This window comes from Lactuca serriola, chromosome 2 (assembly GCF_051521515.1).
Source record: "Lactuca serriola cultivar US96UC23 chromosome 2, Lser_US96UC23_V15, whole genome shotgun sequence".
In the NCBI taxonomy this organism is placed as follows: domain Eukaryota; kingdom Viridiplantae; phylum Streptophyta; class Magnoliopsida; order Asterales; family Asteraceae; genus Lactuca; species Lactuca serriola.
This window is the reverse complement of record NC_136409.1, coordinates 48,885,548-48,906,415: the sequence shown is the minus strand read 5'-3', so window position 1 is coordinate 48,906,415 and position 20,868 is coordinate 48,885,548. Positions and strand designations below refer to the sequence as shown.

The window sequence follows — 20,868 nt, the reverse complement described above, 5'->3', positions numbered from 1 at the left end:
CTGCTTGAATTGATTAATTGTCTAAGGGTTAGGAGTAATGAACACGAACCTAACAACCACTATAGTTGGTAACCAATAATAATTAATCTATCATTTAAATAACCATAAGAGTGAATCAGTTGAACCTAAACAGAAACCCTTTAATAAATTTGGTGAATTTGTCATTTGCTTTAATTGTTTAGTTAGTTAATTGTTTTAAGTGCTATGTTTAAGTTTCTAGTCTTGTAAAACTAGAGAAAAAACCCTTTACTTTTATTACTTGTTTAGTTAAAATTAGTTATTAGATTAATTTCCATTCCCTGAGTTCGACACCCTACTTACCCAACTATACCACTAAAAGACTATCACACCCCGGAAACCAAAGGCGGAAACATTTCCGGGGTTGACTCCACGTTGAGTATCAATTCCAATGCACATAGTAATCAAAGTAAACAACCATTACATTACATATATTTGAAAGTTTACATTTGTTTCAAAAGTAAATTGTACAAGTGTTATACGTATATCATTTGAACAAAAGTAGAGACGAGTCTTCTACGCACTCCGTCTTCACCAAAAGATATCGGCGGGTACCTGTCTAACGTGGACCTGAGAATACAAGCGGTTTGAAAATCAGCATAAAGCTGGTGAGTTCATAAGATTGTTTGTTTTCTGTAAATGTACCAGTTTCCTTTAGTTTTCCGAAAAAGTTTGTTATCCAAGAAAATCCCATATTTTCTTATGTAAAACAGCTTAGTTATCTTTCATTACAGTTCAATTACGCGTTATATGTTACTCCAGGAAAATCCCATATTTTCCTAAATACAAGACCGATTGAATATCACAGAGTATAGTTTAATACACAAAACTATATATTTAGAATCATGGGATTACTATCTCGAATTAGATATAAAATACTTTAATATATGTGAACTGTAGATAGAAAGTAGTTTGAAAACCTTGGGAGTAACATCCCGTACTACATATTGATTTAATACCATGGGACTATCATCCCGGACTAGATACAAGATAGTTTGATATACTTGAAAATATAGACTAAAAACCATGGGACTACCATCCCGGACTAGATACAAAATAGTTTGTTAAAAACCATGGGATTACCATGGGATTACTATCCCGAACTAGATATAAGATAGTTTGATAAAACCATGGGATCACTATCCCGAACTAGATATAGATTCAAACCATAGGAATAATATCATGCAATAGATATGAACCCTATAGACCAAAAACCATGGGATTACCATCCCGTACTAGATATAAGATCTAAAGATAGAAGATTGATATAAAATCAAATCCAAAACCAAGGTCGTGAATAATCTTATATTAATACGTATTGTGAGTCGGGTAACCATGCTGATACGACAACGAGACCTCCTTGACGCTTGTCGGACGTCAGACGATATCCAGAATTTGTCACCCCAGGCGTGCCCGCGTAACTATAGCTAGCGGTTAAGGTGTGGGATTGTCAGTCCCGAATAGATCTATTCACAAATTCCTCGCTCTCCCTCCAAGAGACTCTGGTTGCACTTCCGGGGAGGATTTACTGATCATCCATAAAGGGTAGTGACTAACTCATAAACTAGTACTAAGCTATTCACAGGGTTCTCATACGATATCAAACATTCAAAAGATTATGAAACATAATACAGTGAATATAGATACATACAAAGAAACTATCTGGCAATACATTCAAATGATGCGGAGATAAACTGAATCAGACATAGTTTATCTAATAAACTTTATACACATATCAGTACATGATAAGATGAGAACTAAAGAACCCCAAATTATTCCCAGAATAATTTGATTAGTTTGGTTATTTTCTTAACTAAAATCCATTTAGTTGTAGTTGATAAATCATCCCTTATGCTTAGCATAATACATAAGGAGTAAAAGTGTTTATAAATTTGCCAGATATTATTTGAAACACATCAATGTTATGTTTTGAAAACAGTTATAGTTTGCTTGTAGTCCCCCCCCCCCCCCCTGAAAACATTGAAAAACACGGAAAAAGCATAGGGGTATGAACTCACCGGACGAGAAATGTGACGATTTAGGATGCTAAACGTTGGTTCGGGGCTTGCAAACGCACGAGGTTCCTAAGTAGAATGCAAAGATACACATTTGTATCTAATTAGGACTTAGATTATTTAATTGTTAGGGACAAACACTTTTAGTCGCGGAAACACCCCATTACAAGTGTTTGGAGGGACCCGGGTGGCGTTTAGAGTCACATAAGGCTTGGATATGGAGTTTACTCTTCAAGAGTAAACTCATAGAGGAGATTTCGGCCCTAATGACCCCCTCCCCATGAGTTTATGGCCGTAAAATCATGTTGGGGTGTTTTATGGTGCAAAATGGCTTGAAACACATAGGGGAAAATTTCTAGGGTTTGATTTAGGGCTTGGATTTGATTAAATTCATCAAATAAGACCACTTAAGGGTGTTTACAGCCTTAGCATGGAGCTTATGGCCATAAACTCCTATGCACCCTTGAATAAGTGTTTTAATGCTTCCAAATCAATCACATGTGATTTCTAAAATTGTTCCAAGGCCTTTCATGAAGTTTTAAGGGACTGTTGGCAACATTTTTGGAGTTTACAGCCCATGAGACCCCATCATGGCCGTGAACTCTCCTAGTGTATGATTTATTATGTTTAAAGGTCTAAAACTTGTTTGTATACACTTCTAGAATTTATTCTAAGGCTTTAGGTGTGTTAAAGTGGCATTTTAACACATTTAGAGGAGTTTACTCTTCATGAACAATGAGTTTACGGCCCAAGCGTGTTCTTGGGCAGTAAACTCCAGTTTACTCCTCTAAATTGATGTTCAAGGTGTTCCAAGGCCAAATCGAATATTCTAAAATTCATATATAGGCTTCAATGGAGTTTTGGAAGGGTTTAAGGGCATAAAACCCCCTTACTATGTGTTTATGGCCCAAGCTCCTTCCAGGGCCGTAAACTCATATACAAGACCTTAATTCATGTTTTAATCCCGAATTTGAAAGCCAAATATGCTATACAATGAGTTTAGGAAGGTACCTCAAAGATTTGAAGCCTTAAATTGATGATTTGGACCCTTAAACTTGAATTTAGGAGAGAGGTTAAAGAGAGAGAGAGAGTAGTGAGAGAGAGAAAAAAGCTTCAAATGAAAGGTTTAACATGTTTATATAGGTGGCAACACTTGGACACGGTGGAATTCTACCCGATACCGACATTAAACGGGGCTTTTGAAATAACTATTTTGGGCTAATTCATGAGTTCCTAAGGGGTTTGGACACTCATTAGCATCAATTAAACATATAAGTTTAATTAACTTAACCTAAAAACGACATCGGAACGTTTCGATATACGGCGAGTTATACGGGTAGAATGGGTTTTCGACGATGAACAACTTCGGGTTGTTACAAAAACAGGTTCACTGCCTTTGTGTGCTTAATTTATTAACTAAAAGTAGGATTAAAACTAGCTCATTTTACACACATCAAGTTTTTGGCGCCGTTGCCAGGGAAAGGTTCTAAATAATTTATCTAATTTCTAATTTTTTTTCCGATCCTTTGTGTGAGTTTACTGGCACAAAGTTAATTTATTGCAGATTAGTAATTAGTAGTTAGGTTTTAGCATCCAAATTAGTTTTATTTCAAGTTTTGAATTCTTTCAAAAATACACTGCTACTCGCCGAGTGCATTCGCACATACTCGGCGAGTACAACAGATTGTAGCTTTTAATTTTCGTTTTTTTAGTACACTTTTTTGTTCTTTTTACGTTTTTATCTTGTTTATTTCAGGACTTTCATGACCAGAGGATCAAACACCCCATTGGTACCCCCATTTGAAGATCCCGAATCCCCATTGAAAAGGAACAAAGGAAAGGGTGTGGAGAGCTCGAGTACAACCAAGAAGTCGCCTTTGTCTAACTTGAAGACTGTTTTTGGGAAGAAGAAGAGTAGCAAATCAGGAGCATCCAGCGCATCTTTAGCAAGCGAAGACCCGATCAAGGAAGAAACCGAGTACGACACCGAGGAAGAAGAAGAACCCACATACGGGCACGACTCTGATTCCGGCGACGAGTTAGCTCTTACCATGGCTAACATTGATGAAATCCCCATGGGGGATTGGAAGAAGAGGATGCACGACAACACTGGCTTGGGACTTGTGGAACCTGCAATTCCTGTGACTGCTACTTTTGAGCTCAAGGCTCATATCCTAGCTTTACTTAAAGAAATACCTTTCTATGGAAAAGACCACGAAGATGCCTATAAGCATTTGGATGAAGTCAATGATGTAGTTGATTACTTCAATGTTCCAAATGTGCCTCGCGAGACTTAGCTACTTCACATGCTTCCAGTGACATTCAAAGGCGCTGCAAAAGACTGGCTCAAATCACTTCCCCCCGGATCAGTCACCACATGGGCCAAGATGAACGAAGAATTCATTGATCACTTTTGCCCACCTTCCAAGATAGCCAAACTGAAGAAAGCAATAGCTAACTTTAAACAACGAGCTGGAGAGTCACTATATGAAGCTTGGGAGAGGTACAAGAGCTTACTAAGAAACTGCCCACACCATGACCTAAATAGCCAGCAAGAAGTCTCCATTTTCTATGATGGAGTCAATGTTACAACCAGGCAGTTACTTGACTCGCAAGGCCCGCTCACAAAGAAGCCACCCCCGGTGATCAAGGAATTAATTAAAGAATTCTCTAAGCACTCTAGAGAATACCACAACCCAAGAATTGATGTTACTAGGGGAGCTGCATATGCAGCTACTGAAGACTTGTCTGCGGTCATGGCTATGCTAAAAACCATGGATAGGAGGATGGATAAATGGATCAAACGATCCATGCTATTCGGGTGGGTTGTGAAAACTGCAATGGGCCTCATCTTACTAGAGATTGCGACTTGGATGAAAATGGCAAGAAGAAGGTGCACGTTTATTACTCAAGTGGAGACCGATATGATGAAGAATGGATAAAACCAAAGAAAGAGTGGCTCCCATATGAAGAGTACAAGAAGGCTAAGGAGGAGAAGTTCAGGTAGAAAGGAAGAGGGTTTTACCAAAAGGAGGAGCCGGCACAAGAAAGAAAACCATGTTTGGAAGAAATGCTTACCAAATTTGTAGCTGCTTCAGAAAAGAGACATAGTGATCATGATGCTGCAATTCAAGAAACAAGGACCATGCTTAGAAACCAGCAAGCATCTATCCTCAACATAGAAACGCAGCTAGGGCAACTTGCTCAACAAATCAACCAAAGATCATCGGGCGAACTTCCTAGTAAAACCGAAAATAACCCACGAGGCGCGCACATAAATATAGTTACAACAAGAAGTGGGAAAACAATCACTCCTCTGGCCCCTATTCAGAATGAAAGACCCAAAGCCTCACAGAAGGAGGAAGCAGAAAATCAAGCAGAAAATCAAAATCTTCAATCTGACATCTCTACTCGCCGAGTACCAAATATGGACTCGGCGAGTACACTGCCAAATCTAAAGGAACAAGTCCCTGAAAAGCTGGATCAGCCTCCAATGCCATACCCAGCCCGAGCTAAGAAGGAGAAGCAGGAAGAGGAGTACCAGAATTTTCTAGATCATATCAAGGCTCTTCAAATCAACATACCCTTCATTGAAGTTGTCGTCCAAATGCCCAAATATGCTAAGTTCCTTAAGGAACTTCTCACTAATCGAAGGAAGATGCAAGAAGTGAAGAAGGTAGTCCTCAATGAAAACTGGTCAACTGCTATACTAAATAAGCTACCAAAGAAGAAGGGTGACCCGGGGAGCTTAACTCTACCTTGCCAATTTGGCAATTTGGCTACCATTCATGCCTTAGCCGATTTGGGAGCAAGTGTGAACCTAATGCCATATTCATTCTTTAAGAAGCTGGATCTCCCGGAAACCAAGGCTAATTCGCATGGCAATTCACTTAGAAAACAAGACTGTCACTTTCCCAAGAGGCATATGCGAAGACTTACTAGTCAAGGTGGACAAATTCGTCATTCCCTCGGATTTTATAATTCTAGATATAGAGGCGGATCCTCAAGTCCCGATCATCCTCAGAAGACCCTTCCTTAACACTTTGAGTGCTATAGTAGACATGAGGGATTCAAAGCTTACTTTGCGGGTAGGTGATGATTCTGTAACCTTTGAGGTTGATCAAGCCATGAAGTATGCAAGGAACAGTGATGACACGGTGTTCTCAATTGACATGCTAGACGAACTATTGGAGGAGTGCGTAAGTGAAGATTCCAGCAAGTACACAATTTTTGATAAAGAATTTGATGCAGAAAAAGACTTAATGGAGATCGAAAGGCTGCTGGAAGAAGCTGAATTTGAAGAAACAGTCAAGCAAACTGACAGCTCTACTCGCCGAGTAGGGCCGATCTACTCGCCGAGTTCATCCTCAGAAAAATCAGAAGTCGTGAATGCAGCTACCAACTCGCCGAGTACCTTACCTGCACTCGGCGAGTACAACAGTCAGAACCAAAAATCTAAGCTCAAAAATTTACCAGAACATTGGAGTATGCCTTCCTTGAAGAAGGAAACCAAAAGCCAGTAATCATAGCCTCTGACCTATCCAAATCTGAAAAGGAAGAGCTAGTGCAAGAGTTGAAGAAGCGGAAGAGGGCCATAGCATGGAGCATCACCGACATCAAGGGAATAAGCCCATCTTATTGCTCTCACAAGATCCATCTGGAAGAAAGAGCAAAGCCGGTTGTACAGCACCAAAGAAGATTAAACCCGAATATGCAAGAAGTAGTCAAGAAGGTAGTGGTTGAACTCTTAGATGTGGGAATTGTCTATTCCATTTCCGACAGTCCGTGAGTGAGTCCGGTCCAAGTGGTGCCCAAGAAAGGAGGGATGACGGTCATAACCAACAAAAAGAATGAGCTAATTCCGACACGAACGGTAATCGGTTGGAGAGTGTGCATCGATTATCGAAAGCTAAACGATGCCACTCGTAAAGACCATTTTCCCTTACCTTTTATTTATCAAATGTTAGAAAGATTATTTTGCCATAGTTACTATTGATTTCTAGACGGATTCTCGGGTTATTTCCAAATACCCATAGACCCAATGGACCAAGAAAAGACCACATTTACTTGCCCAAGTGGGACTTTTGCTTATAGGCACATGCGCTTTGGGCTATGCAATGCACCCGCGACTTTTCAAAGGTGTATGACAGCCATATTCCACGATATGGTGGAAAATTCATGGAAGTTTTATTGGACGACTTTTCTGTTTTTGGATCTTCTTTCCATGATTGTCTCACAAATCTTGACTAAATGCTTGCTAGGTGTGAAAAAACTGACTTTGTCCTCAACTGAGAGAAATGTCACTTTATGGTTAAGCAGGGTATAGTGTTAGGCCACAAGGTTTCCAAAATGGGAATTGAAGTGCATCGCGCAAAGATTGACACCATTGCCAAATTACCCCCACCAAATAATGTGAAGGGCATTAGAAGTTTTCTAGGACACACGGGTTTTTACCGGCGTTTCATAAAAGATATTTCCAAAATAACTAGACCTCTAACACAATTACTATTAAAAGATGCACCATTTAATTTTACTAAAGAGTGTTTAGAGGCATTTGAATTTTTAAAGGAAAAATTAACTAATCCCCCGATCATTGTTGCACCAAATTAGAGTTTACCCTTTGAGATTATGTGTGATGCTAGTGACTTTGCATTAGGAGTTGTCCTTGGTCAAAGGGTTGATAAGCACTTTAGACCCATATATTATGCTAGCAAGACTCTAAATCTAGCCCAAGAAAATTACACCACCATGGAAAAAGAATTATTACCTGTGGTGTATGCTTTTGATAAGTTCCGTCCTTATTTAGTTTTATCTAAAACAACCGTTTTTACTGACCACTCTGCTATCAAGTATTTATTTGCCAAACAGGATGCAAAGCCAAGACTGATACGATGGGTGCTACTTCTTCAAGAGTTTGACATAGAGATACGAGAAAAAAAGGGAATGGAGAATGTAGCAGCTGACCACTTGTCAAGGCTTGAAAACCCGCGATTGCACGAAGATAGAGTTGGCGATGATTTTCCGGACGAGTATATTATGGTGACCGTGGGAGAAGAACCATGGTTTGCAAATATAGCTAACTACTTAGCTAGCAATTACATCCCAAAAGATCTCATAAGTCAACAACAGAAGAAATTATTTTCCGAGATAAAATATTACTTTTGGGATAAACCATATCTTTTCCGAAGCTGCGTGGATGGGATCATACGAAGATGCGTGTTCGGGAATGAAAGCCAGAAAATATTAGAGCATTGTCATAGCGGGCCCACGGATGGACATCATGGAGCACATTACACTGCAAAGAAGATCTTTGACATTGGGTTCTATTGGCCCACGATTTTTAAACATGCAACCCAATTTATCAAAGAGTGTGGTGCTTGTCAAAGAGTGGGAAACATTTCATCTCGAAATGAAATGCCACAACATAGTATCAAAGTGTGCGAAGTATTTGATGTGTGGGGGATCGACTTCATGGGACCATTTCCCATGTCTAAAGGCAACAAATACATATTGGTGGCGGTGGATTATGTATCCAAATGGGCGGATGCACAAGCGTTACCAACTAATGACGGTCGGGTAGTGGTGCGGTTTTTAAAGAAGTTATTTTCATGATTTGGAGTCCCGAAAGCTCTTATAAGTGACCGAGGCACGCATTTTGCCAATGATCAACTAGAGAAGGTGTTAAAGAAATATGGGGTAACCCATAAATTTTCTACATCCTACCATCCACAAACTAGTGGACAAACCGAAGTGACAAATCGAGCTTTAAAGCGGATCTTGGAGAAATCGGTGGGGAGCAATCGCAAAGAATGGTCGCATAAGCTAGACGATGCACTTTGGGCTTTCTGTACAGCTTTCAAAACCCTATTGGTACTACACCGTATAGGTTAGTTTATGGAAAGCAATGCCATTTGCCGATGGAGATAGAGCATAAAGCTTTTTGGGCTTTAAAGATGTGCAACTTCAACATGGAGGAAATCAAGAGCAACCAGTTAATGCAAATGAATGCTCTTGAGGCGCTTAGAAATGATGCATACTCTAGTTCGTTGATCTATAACGAGAAGACCAAGATGTGGCATGACAAGAGGATAAAAGAAAATAAAGAATTTCATGAAGGCCAAAAAGTGTTGCTCTTTAATTCACGACAAAAGCTTTTCTCGGGAAAACACAAGTCAAGATGGGATGGTCCTTTTCTGGTAAAGACGGTGTTTCCACATGGTGCTATAGAGCTATTGTCAAGAGATGGAACACCTTTCAAGGTTAATGGACATAGGGTCAAAAAGTATGAAGAAGGAGTCCCCAGGAATGAAGGTATGGAAGAGTTGTTGTTGTTGGAAGGTATTGCAACCACGTAGAAGGGGAGGAGTCCAGCTAATGACTCCTTAAAAAGAAGCGCTTCTCGGGAGGCAACCCGAGTCTCAAGTTTGCATTTTCATTCCTTTACTTTATTTTTAATATTTTATCTTTTTCATTCGTCTTCTTCTAAGAATATAATTGCTTGAGGGCAAGCAATGCTTAGAGTGTGGGGTGGATGGTTAAAAATGAGAAAATACATTAATTTTTCAAAACATTCAAATTTTTTTCAAAGTGCAAGGATTACTCGACGAGTAGGCACGTATACTCGGCGAGTACCTGCCCAAATAACCCAATAAACGCGTAACAGTAGTTCTACTCGACGAGTAGATCTTTTCTACTCGGCGAGTAGCCAACTTACACAGATGGTTTATAATCTGTAAAATAAGGGTTTTCACCAATTTAACCTATACACTCGCCGTGCACAGCATCCTTCAAGCACTCTCTATTATTTCTTCAATTTTCCACTTAATCTTCGTCTTTCAAAGGAAAAGGTAAGATCTTTACACTTAAAACTCATCAAAGGTTCAAGCTTTATCATTGATTTGCCCCTATTTTGCTTAAATTCGGATTTGGGGGGTTTCCTCAAATTCTAGGGTTCTAATTTTGCCATGAATTAGGTAATGTTAGGAGAAATTTCTTTTGGATTTATGGTTATTTGACTTAATACATCAACCCCTGTGAAAAATTAGGAGTTTTGGACAGCCCATATATGATCGACAGGTTTTGGTCCCGATGTTCATCCTACTCGCCGAGTAGGACATGAACTCGGCAAGTAGGATACTATACAACCCTGTTTATTTCGATTTTAATTACTAGGTGTTGTTTGTTTATGTTTTCTTAATGTTGTTATGCAGATTCCATGTCTAGAAGGGGGCAGTCTTCTAGACGGGGAAGCCAAGGTGATATCCCGTGGCTCTCATTTCGACAAATCACGTCCAAATCATCCCAAGCTCGTGCAAAAAACAAATTAGAGGCGCTGAAACAGAAGGAGATCCATTTGCCCAACGTTGTTGACTGGGATTGGTTGGGAAAAGTGGGTTTGGAGGAGGAGCTCACACCATATTTTGTGAAGGAGTGCAACTTGGGGGATACCACCATCATGTGTGATGGTTGGTTATAGTTATTCAAGATACAAGAACCTGTTTATGCTGAATTGTGTAGGGAATTTTTTTCTACCATCTCATTCCGAGGTGGTAGTGAGTATTAAAACCCCAACATAATTTCTTTTTCTTTTGGTGGTGAGCTGCAACAATGCAGCGTGGCTGAATTTTCCTGGAGGCTGGGGAATTATGATCAAAGCACTATGCTGACTGAGGACTTTGAAGCCTTTCTGGAGAACTGCCATAAGGATCTTCCCGAGGCAGTGGTGGCCTCCACCTGGTGGAATACTATTGCCAACCGGGTGTATATTCATTCTACCGCTTAGGAGGGTCATATTCGCTCGCCGATCCATCGTCTTATTCACCGCTTCGTGGCCAGCACGATCAACATGCAGAAGGATTGGGACAAGGTTCCAACCCTTGATATCTTTTATCTTTGAAGTATTATTACTCCAGATGCTTTCTGCAATCTCCCCTATTGCATCACCAAGTTTCTTGCTGAAGGGGCGGTTAAGGAAAAGGTGAACTCCAAGATTAATGGAGGCATGTTTGTTACAAAGCTTGCCAGCTCGTTTGGGGTCTTAGATTTGCAAGAAGCAAGGGCGCTCACGATCATTTATCCTCCCCCGTTCAACACTGCATTATACAGCAGGGCACGGATCATGGAGAAGTTTGGTGATTCCTTTTCCATTCCACATGCGGATGAGCCGGCAATCCCTGAGGAGCCGGGAAGATGGGTAAGGCAACGTAGCGAGCGGGTACGAGAAGACCCACCGGTTATTCTGGTGGAGGAGGACAATGATGGGTGGAATCAAGTGGAGTACCGGCGCTCTTTGGACGATATTGGACGAGGGGTTAATTATAATAACCAATCATTCGAAGACCTCTTCCAACAAATGAACATTACACCAAGACGCGAACCCGGCTATCCATACATTATGAGTTGGGAAGAAAGAATGAGGAGAAGAAATGAAGAAGGAGGAAGTGGCCCTGGAGGAGCCGATATGGAAGAAGAAGATTGAGGACATTATTTTTATGTTTTGTGTTTTTATGGTGTTTTGTTTTGAACAATTGTTAAAACTTGGATGATTTTTGTTTTTTAGGATTTTTATTGCTTTCACTTTTAGTTGCTTATGTTTCAGGGATAGAAGGTTAGGAAGCATAATAAAGTATTGAGGGTCAATTAAGGAATTAGAGATGTTCAAGAAAAACTACGAAGTCTTGTCCTTAGGATTGAGTCCGTTGGAGTCGAGAGTAATGGAGGGTGTTGCTGCTGAAGGGTTTAGAGAAAGGGTCAGTGAAATTTCCAATTTCAAAACTTGAGTCAAAAGGAACACGAGCTGGATCAGTTTTGGCAATATAGTGCCTACTCGCCGAGTGCACAAATTCTACTCGGCGAGTACATGGGATATTACACGTTATAGTTGCAAGTTAAGAGCTACTCGCCGAGCACACGACACTACTCGCCGAGTAGACTAACAATTTTCGAGTTCCAGAACTGTTTTGAGCACTTTCACTGCATCATTTATCCACTTTTCGTGAAGAGTTGTTACTGGGGATTCTCTAAGAAGCTTGTTCCTTGATATTTTCGAGTTGTCAACCACATGAGACGCATGACACCCAAGACATGGATGAGCTTTTCCTATGGCTAAAGTCAATTAAAGATGGAGCTAAAGAAAAGAGTATCAACCTATCGACTGCTACCCCAAGGGAGTTTGTTCCAATTCTCTCTATAGTTTGCATTTTTATCTTTTTGCATAATATGCAATGAGGGCATTTCATAAAATAAGTGTGGGGTAGGGGGTTGGTCACATATTAGAAAATTTAGAGTCTTAATTTAGACTAATTTTAAAAAAATTGTTGCATACCAAAAATAATAATTAGGAATTAATTGAGAAAATTTTGGTAAAAGAAAATTAGGATTCTATGTTAGAATTGTGTTGATGATTGCATGAAAACCCAAATGTTTAGTTGAGCCTATATACGTTCTAGTGCATTTGTGGCTTCCTTATTCTATTGAAATCATGGGACAAAAACACAACCTCGCTCAGCCTGAGGGATGCAATATGTTTAGCATCGTTTACCAGAAATGTATCCAGGAAAATTATTATCTTTAGCCAATAAATGTTGAAGTTGAGTGCCCCTGCTTAAGCATGTAGGGATTTGAATGAAAAAAAGTGAGGAACATGTAAAAAAAAGAAAATAGATCGAAATTACAAGAAAAGTTTGAAGATTTTTTGGAGCATCAAAGTCAAATATGAAATTAAAAGGTTAAAAATTCCAAAGAAATTCAAAAAGTTGAATATACCAAAAATCAAACAACAAAGTGGTGAATTCAAAGAGATCAAAGATCAAATGCCAAGAAGTGAAGAATTCCAAAGAGCTCCAATGTGGTATCATACATTTTAATTATCTAGATTATGTATGCTTGGGTTACTCAAACAAAAATACCTTGAGGTTAAGAGGTTTTCTGGGGATGGATTCTGAGGGATGCATAAAATGAGCATAGTTCGGGGCGAGTGGGCGAATGTTTATGAGGATTGTCAGTATTTAGACTATGGGGGTATTTAGGACAATTTTAGACACAAATGCATGCGTTGGGGTCTTGGCATAATGGCTGGGTTAGATTGGAGTTGTCATATGTGGTTCTAATATGTTTAAATTTCAGTTTTGCTTGGGGGCAAGCAAAAGTCAAGTGTGGGGTATTTTGATATGTGCATAATTAGTTAATTATTTAGCATACATTTTTATTAATTTTTAACTAATTATGCGTATAATGTGGACAAAAGGTACTTAATGATGTTTAAATTTTGTTTTCAGTGCAAAAGATATGCTTGGGAGTGAAAGGGAACAAGGGGAAGCAATTAGAGACCAAAGAATGAAGAATGAGTGACAAAAGCCTTCCTACTCGGCGAGTCCATTCGAATATTCCAGAAGATAAGTCAAGACTCCTGGTATGAGATGGATAACTACCATCTACTCGGCGAGTTGGGTCTGCTGTTGGATCAGTGTCTAAGTCCATAACTATTTTGGTATGTACTTGACTCGATGGTTCATGGTCCTTTTGGGTTGCCTTCACCAAAGCAACTTGATAGGATGAATTGTGGAGAGAAAGGATTAAATATGATTTATTAATATATTATGGGAATAATATATTAAAGGAGAAATCATATTGTTTAGTTAATATTAGTCAGGAATTAATTAGTAATTAGTTTTGTGACTAAAAGAGATTAATTAAATTTAAGGGACTGGAATTGTAATTATAAGATAATTGCAATTGGGCTATGGATCGCCTTATATTATAAGGTTGGACGAATTCTATGGGGAAACCCATTAGAAATCGTCCAAGGCCTTTAAGGAAAGGATTCCATGGGTTGCTTAGGGCTTACGCATCCAAATTAGGGTTTCCTTGTTAGATAACCCTAATAGCCTCACTATATATAGAACCCTTATGCTCTAAAAACGTGGTGAACTTATTCTTTAGGTTTTCCATGTGTTTTTGAGAGCCTCCTTCTCTTCTCTTCTTCATCCTTTTGCTCTTGGTGTTTGTGAACCATTAGAGGAGTGACATTTGTGACTCTAAGCTTTCTAAAGTCATTACAAGGAGGATTTGAGATTGTTATTGCTACATAACAATCTAGGTATGATCTAAACCCTAATTATATGTTATATTGATTATCATATGCTAGATCTAGGGTTTATAGTCTTGGATAAATTGCATGTACAATAGAGAAACCTAGATCCAAGCATTAGGGTTTGTATGAGCACATAGGATGTTCTTATAGCTAAAACCCATCAGTGGTATTAGAGCCTTGATTGGTTTCTATTGTATTGATGCCTTGTTAATTTGTTCATTCTTAAAAAAATCGATTTTTGTGAGCTAGCTTGATGGACTCAGCGAGTCCCATTGTGGACTCGGCGAGTAGGCCCCTTCTCGGCGAGTCCATATGGGTACTCGGCGAGTTCAAGCGTCAGAAAGAGGGGATTTCAGGATTTCTTGCTGTTTTTCTAATGGATAATTGCCTTATCTGTTTTAGATCATTAAAATCCGATTTTATTCATATTTTTGAGTACATCCTTGATTAAACAAAAGATAATTACCAATTGATTAGATAATAACTTCCTTATATGATAAAGATTGGATTATTTGTATTAATTGGGTAACTTATTTTGCAAGAAATTGAAATTAGGTCAAATATAGATAATGATGAAATTAATTGTTTAATTTATATTATTTGTTATTTGATCCTTGTGTTATGAAAAGTTTCAATTTTTCCCTTTAGGTTTTATAGTTTAAATTTGAACTCAAAAGTTTAGTTTTGAAATATAAATAGTTCAAACCCTAATGTTTTAAAAAGGTTTCAAAACTTGCCCTCAAGTTTTGGAATTTAAATTTTGATTAAAAGTTTAATTTTGATGTATATTTAAATTCTAAACCCTAATGTTTTGAAATGTTTCAAAACTTGCCCTCAAGTTTTGGAATTTAAAATTTGATTAAAAGTTTAATTTAGGAATGTTAAATTCTAAAACCCTAGTATTGTTTTGAAAAGTTCAAATCACACCCTTATGGTTTTATTAATTAATTAAGGTGTATAATTGAAAGAGGTTTAATAAATCCATCAAATTTTGGTTTACATTTAATTGAATTAAAAGTATAATCGTTAAATTTGACCACCTAGTATTTTAAAAGTGTAAAATACACCCTATACTATATATAACGTTAAGAGTCTAACATTATATATATGTATGAGTAAAAGTCAGTCTTACCGTTAGTAGGCCTCATTCATGAAGCTGGTCTATAAGGGGTGTTTAAGGAAATTGCCTATAAAATGGCGATTGAATGGGTATCCACTCTTACCCACCACACTCTTGACTATTGGAGGGTCGTTAGCCGAACGGGTAGGATAGGACAAAACCTTCCATTATAAGTATAATGAAGTACAAAAGTAACTAAATGTTTTACAAATTCCCAATCTTAGTTACTTAGGCAAAAGTGAATTGAGGCAATTCCATGAAATTACACTTTATACCCCTGCAAAGATGTTAGTGGAGCGTGTGTGGTTAACCGACACTCTAAATGGTTCTAAGCAAAGGTAGCAAAGGGTGACTCAATGTTTGTCATAGTTCGGTGGAGTGTGTGTGGTTTACCGGCACATCGAATAGGTGACTGTAACATGTGAGGGCACCATGTAAGTTTGCATGGTTGACTATCTTGGGCTTAGAACTCTTAAATGGGATCTAATTGGACCCATTTCCAATTAATTCAATATTTTGGGCCATATTGGGCCTAGAATGAAATAGATTAATTATATGAACCATTTTGGACCATAATTAACCTAATCTAGCCTAATAAAGCATAAAAATCAAATTTATATTTTTTCTAGGGCCAAAAATCACCCAACCTAACTATAACATGGGCTTAAGGGCAAAAAGCCCAAAAACCTCCTCTCACCCTCCCCATTCTCGGCCCAAGCCCAAAGGAAAGAAAGAAGTTGACTTATTGCATGACACCTCACTTTTATATGGGGGATATCCATGTTTTACACTTCAAACATCAATGCAATCTCATCTTTCCATGCAAGCACTCTCTTCTTCTCGCTCTCTCTCTCATTCTCGACCGATTCCAAACACACACACACACACACAATTCTCTCACAAATCTCTCAAGGAAACTCCCTCCACTCTTCATTAAGATCTCTCGATTTTTAGAAGGTTTTTCAAGAAGATATTTCCACAAATTCTTCATCTAAGGTAAGATTATGCTTGGATCTATGATCTAGATTCTTTGTTTTATCAAAAATCTCTTTCTAATCCATGCAAAAATCATGATCACTCTCTTAGAAACTCCCTAAGTTCGAAATCAACAAGGGAAGACTTGTTAGAGCCGAAAACAACATCAAACTTTTTCCAATCTTCTCCAAAACCAAAACCCAACTCAAGGTGAGCTTCATACCCCCTATTTTTCGGTTTTTATAAGTTTTGTGGGGTAGAATACAAGAAAATGTGTAGATCTATGAGTATATGTATGCCTTGTGTGATTTCTATGCTTATATATATGATCATATGTGATTGTGGTGTTGGTACTAGTCAAAAAGAACTTAGAAACCGAGATCTACAATATGTTGAATGAAATAAGTATAACTTATATTATTTCACACAAATCAAGTCTAGAAAAGTAACCAAGTTGGTTAATATGAACATCTTTGGGCTTAAAACCCATTTTTGGGCTCAAAATGCTAAATATACAAAACTAAAGGGCCCAAAACGACAAAATATAAATTTGGAAGGTTGAGATGAGTCAAAACAGTTTCTAATATGTATTCTCTGAAAATTTACACTTTTGAAGGGTTAAAATGTGAATTTTTAGACATAATGGGCCAAAAATGGACTTTTCGGCCCAATAAAGCCCCAAATTGAGAGATTTTTAATTTGGAGGGCCTGAAACTGCACATCTCTGTAAAACAGGGGACTACTAGTGTACCAAGTCCATTTCAAGGGTTAAAAATGCTTTTCAAATTTCAAAGGGACCAAAGATACACAAATTTTCCATTTTGGGTCAAAATTGTAAAAATTGCGAAAATGGAGGTTTCAACCGAGAAATTTCATTTTGAGGGACTAAAACTGTTTATCAAGTAAATTTGGGCTGAAAAATGTCTTTTCAACAAGTTTTGATATTAAAGTGTGAATAAAAAAATGGTTTAAGGACTAAAATGGAAATTCTTTTATATAAAGGGTTAAAAGTACAAATTTTATCCAAGACAGGGCATCAAAAAGAAAAATTCTAATGTTTAAAACAATAAATCCTTTAAGATAAAATACGAGTACCACGACTACCGGTGAAACGTAATACACCCTCAACACCAAAATCGTTACCAAACGAATTGATTAGGTCTCGAATCAACAACGAATCAAAAATCAATAAACAATGATATTTCAATACACACGTGGAAATTTACGGGAAGTCAATACACACGCGGAAATTCACAAGAAGTCAATACACCATCTTCGGGCCCAAAAGTTTCAAATCGTGCTTGTTGGGCCTAGCTAGCCCAATGACATGATCTTTAGGCCTGAAGGAAACAAACTTACATGTTGTTGGGTTTTATACGACCTAATTCCGTGTAAAAGGGCTTTCAATAGCTTTTGTGCTGTTGGGCCCCAAGGGTCCTTTGGTACTGCTAGTAAAGTCGAGAAGTCAAATGCGAGTCGGGCCAAGGGCCTTTCGCATTCACGATAGCCTTGAACGACTTATGGAAATAACTGGGGCTTCACACACTCTTTTCTCCTAGGTTGTGGGGCTATGAGAAGTCAGGGTGGTTGGATTAAGTGAGTAGTACGGACGACGCCTAAGGGATCGTTTGTATAGTTGTAAGCTAGTCATTTTCATTAATGCGTGATTATAACAACTCACAACCCATAATTAATCCAATGTCACCTGGAATTATCAAATACAAACGTCACAACGGCATAACAATATATAAAACACGTAATTTAAAGTATTTGGAAAACATCGGGTTTTCCTAGGGATTTCAACACTTACACCTATGTGATGCATACAAAGTCTAACAATTATTCACGCTTATAGAAATCAACAAGCATATTTATGGATCTTCACACTTTTTTTTACATACAATAATCTTTTCAGAAAATATCGGATTTTCTGTTGGTTTTCAAAATAATACAAATCATTACTTTTCAAACATTACTTATGAACTCACCAACATTTCATATGTTGATGTTTTTCCAAAATACTTGTATTCTCAGGTAACAGGTAAATCAAAGGAAAAATATACCCAGTGATATCATGATGTTTTGTTGAATTAATATCGAACGGTTTATGTTTTGGAATTGTAATGTGTAAAAACAATGTACTGAATGTAAACACTGATGGTTGTAATATTTCAATGCATGGTGATGAATGATGTTATGATTCATGATTATTCATTGTGATGGTATTCAATTGAGTCACAATAGCCCTCGGACGTTTCCGCCGTCTGGTTCGGGGGTGTGACAGGTTGGTATCAGAGCTCTGTTTATAATGAACTAGCATATCTAACCACACATTGATATGCAACTATAAACCAAAAGAGAGACTAACCCAACTCTGAACAAAATAAGTAAAAAACAACAATAAAACACCCTTGCTTGCATTAGGAATAAGAACATAACACTGAACCAAACAAGATACGCTAGCATCCCGGTTAATCCAGGACTGTTCTTAGTTATATCAAGGAACGAATGTAGCCTGATCAACTACATGCTCTCCAAGGTGTAACTAACACATGTTCTGATGAGATCGCGATAGCTAGGGAACCTAAAAATATACCCCTTCAGCACCAAAAAGAGAACGTCTATTTAGTCTATATCATAGTTGTAGAGTCATAGGAGTAACGATAGTTTATACCTTCCCCCAGTCTTCATGGAGGGAGAGCAGCAGGGTATCCAGTTTCATCAAATCCTAGTGGCTCACGGAATGATTGAAGAGGAACCAGAAGGGAATCATGAGGGAGCACACGACGTCGGACCTGATGAATACACAGACACCGACTACGAGTTCGAGGAGAGTGATGATGACATGGAAGAAGGGCAAAACTCGGGCAGGGATAACAACACACCACCTGAAGATGAGGCGCAACCAGACCACCCCGCCCACCACGTGAACCCCCCAAGGGAGAACCGCACTCTCGAAGCTGAGATCGCCGCCCTGCGGCAACAGCTGTATGCCATGGAAGCACGTGTAGTGCAAGCTGAGCATGAGAGGGACAAGGTTATTGGAGACATGACTGAGATGGCTCAGTTGCTGGCTCAACACTTCGGCATATGACCCCGCGACTATATAGGACACACCACGGAGTGTTAGGGATAGGCTTATCTGACTAGGTCATTAGGATCTATGCTATGTACCCCGACTCTATGTTTAAGTGACTACACTACTCATAGAGCCGTTATGCTGTCAAACTAGTATCACTCATGTATGCTCTTACAAGCGAAATTTTCATGTATCAAATGCGGATAATATTAGTGAACTTTTTATGACATTACAAATTGCTATGTGTTGCGAATCCATGATTGTATGCTAACTTGTAGAAGTACTTAAGTTGGTACCATGCACCTAGTCAGTATGATCACAACCTCATAGAACCTACAAACACTCAACATCTTTCCGTTTCATGACAGAAAGATGCCTCGCCGACCTACTCGCGGAAACCCTGGACCAACCCCACCTGAAGTTGACTCCACTACATTCCAGGCAGCCGTATCTGCTGCGGTCTCCGCAGCTATGGCACAAGTTCACCAAGGGAACAACGGAGGAGGCAACAGGCAAGGGGCCGAGAGTTCGAACAACGGAATGAATCAAGGACCCACCAAAACATGTACCTACAAGGACTTCACAAACGCCAAACCACGAACCTTTAACGGCACTGGAGGGGTGATCACTCTGAAGCGATGGATCGAGAAGGTGGAATCGGTATTCGAGATATGCGATTGTCCTGAGGTGATGAAGGTGAAGTATGCATCATGCACTTTTGTTGACCAAGCGCTCACTTGGTGGAACGGACACGTGGAAGCCATGACACTCCCCGTAGCCAACTCCATGCCGTGGGCAGAAATGAAAGAAACGCTGATGGCTGAATACTGCCCTCGTGGTGAGATTCAGAAAATGGAGCAAGAACTGTGGAACCTCACTGTACGGAATGCTGATATCGATGCCTGCATATCAAGATTTAGTGAACTATCTCTGTTATGTCCGGGCATGATCACCTCGAAAGGAAAGAAGATCGAGCGATTCATCTGGGGACTAACCTCTCCGATCCAAGGAAACGTGATAGCTGCAAATCCTGAAACTTTCGACAGTGCTAAGAGATTGGCAAAGAAGCTGTATGACCACAACAACAAGAAGGGTGAGAAGCCAGCGGAGGCTGAAGGCAAGAATGAAGGTGATGTCCAGAAGGGGAAGAACAACAAGAGGAAGGGGCGTCAACGCCTCGAAACTTCTAAGAAGCAGCAGACAGTGGCAGTCAATGCTGCCACCACACAAGTTCCGGCCACACCACATGCTCCAGCCTCAGCTGCTTCGAATGCTCCTAGACCTTATTATGGTAATCTTCCCAAGTGCAAGAAGTGCGGTTTCCATCATAATGGAGAGTGCAAGGAGCTATAGTGCACAAGTTGCAATCGGAAGGGGCACACGACAAGGTATTGCAGGACTTACCCTCCTCAGAATCAACAACAGGGAAGCAACAACAACAACAACCGCAACAACAACAACATCAATGCTGGCGGCAACAATGCCAGACCTAGCCACACCTGCTATGGGTGTGGAAGGACTGGCCATTTTCGTCGCGATTGCCCTAACAACAACAATCCCGCAAATGGAG

At 39.2% G+C, this 20,868-nt stretch overlaps 1 non-coding gene across 1 annotated transcript; it reads right to left on the bottom strand.

Moving 5' to 3' along the window:
- Nucleotides 1-4,468: 4,468 nt before the first annotated feature.
- LOC145091164 (small nucleolar RNA R71) lies at nt 4,469-4,575 on the bottom strand. The gene has a single exon (XR_013702051.1). It is a non-coding gene; the product is annotated as a small nucleolar RNA R71 (small nucleolar RNA).
- Nucleotides 4,576-20,868: the final 16,293 nt, after the last annotated feature.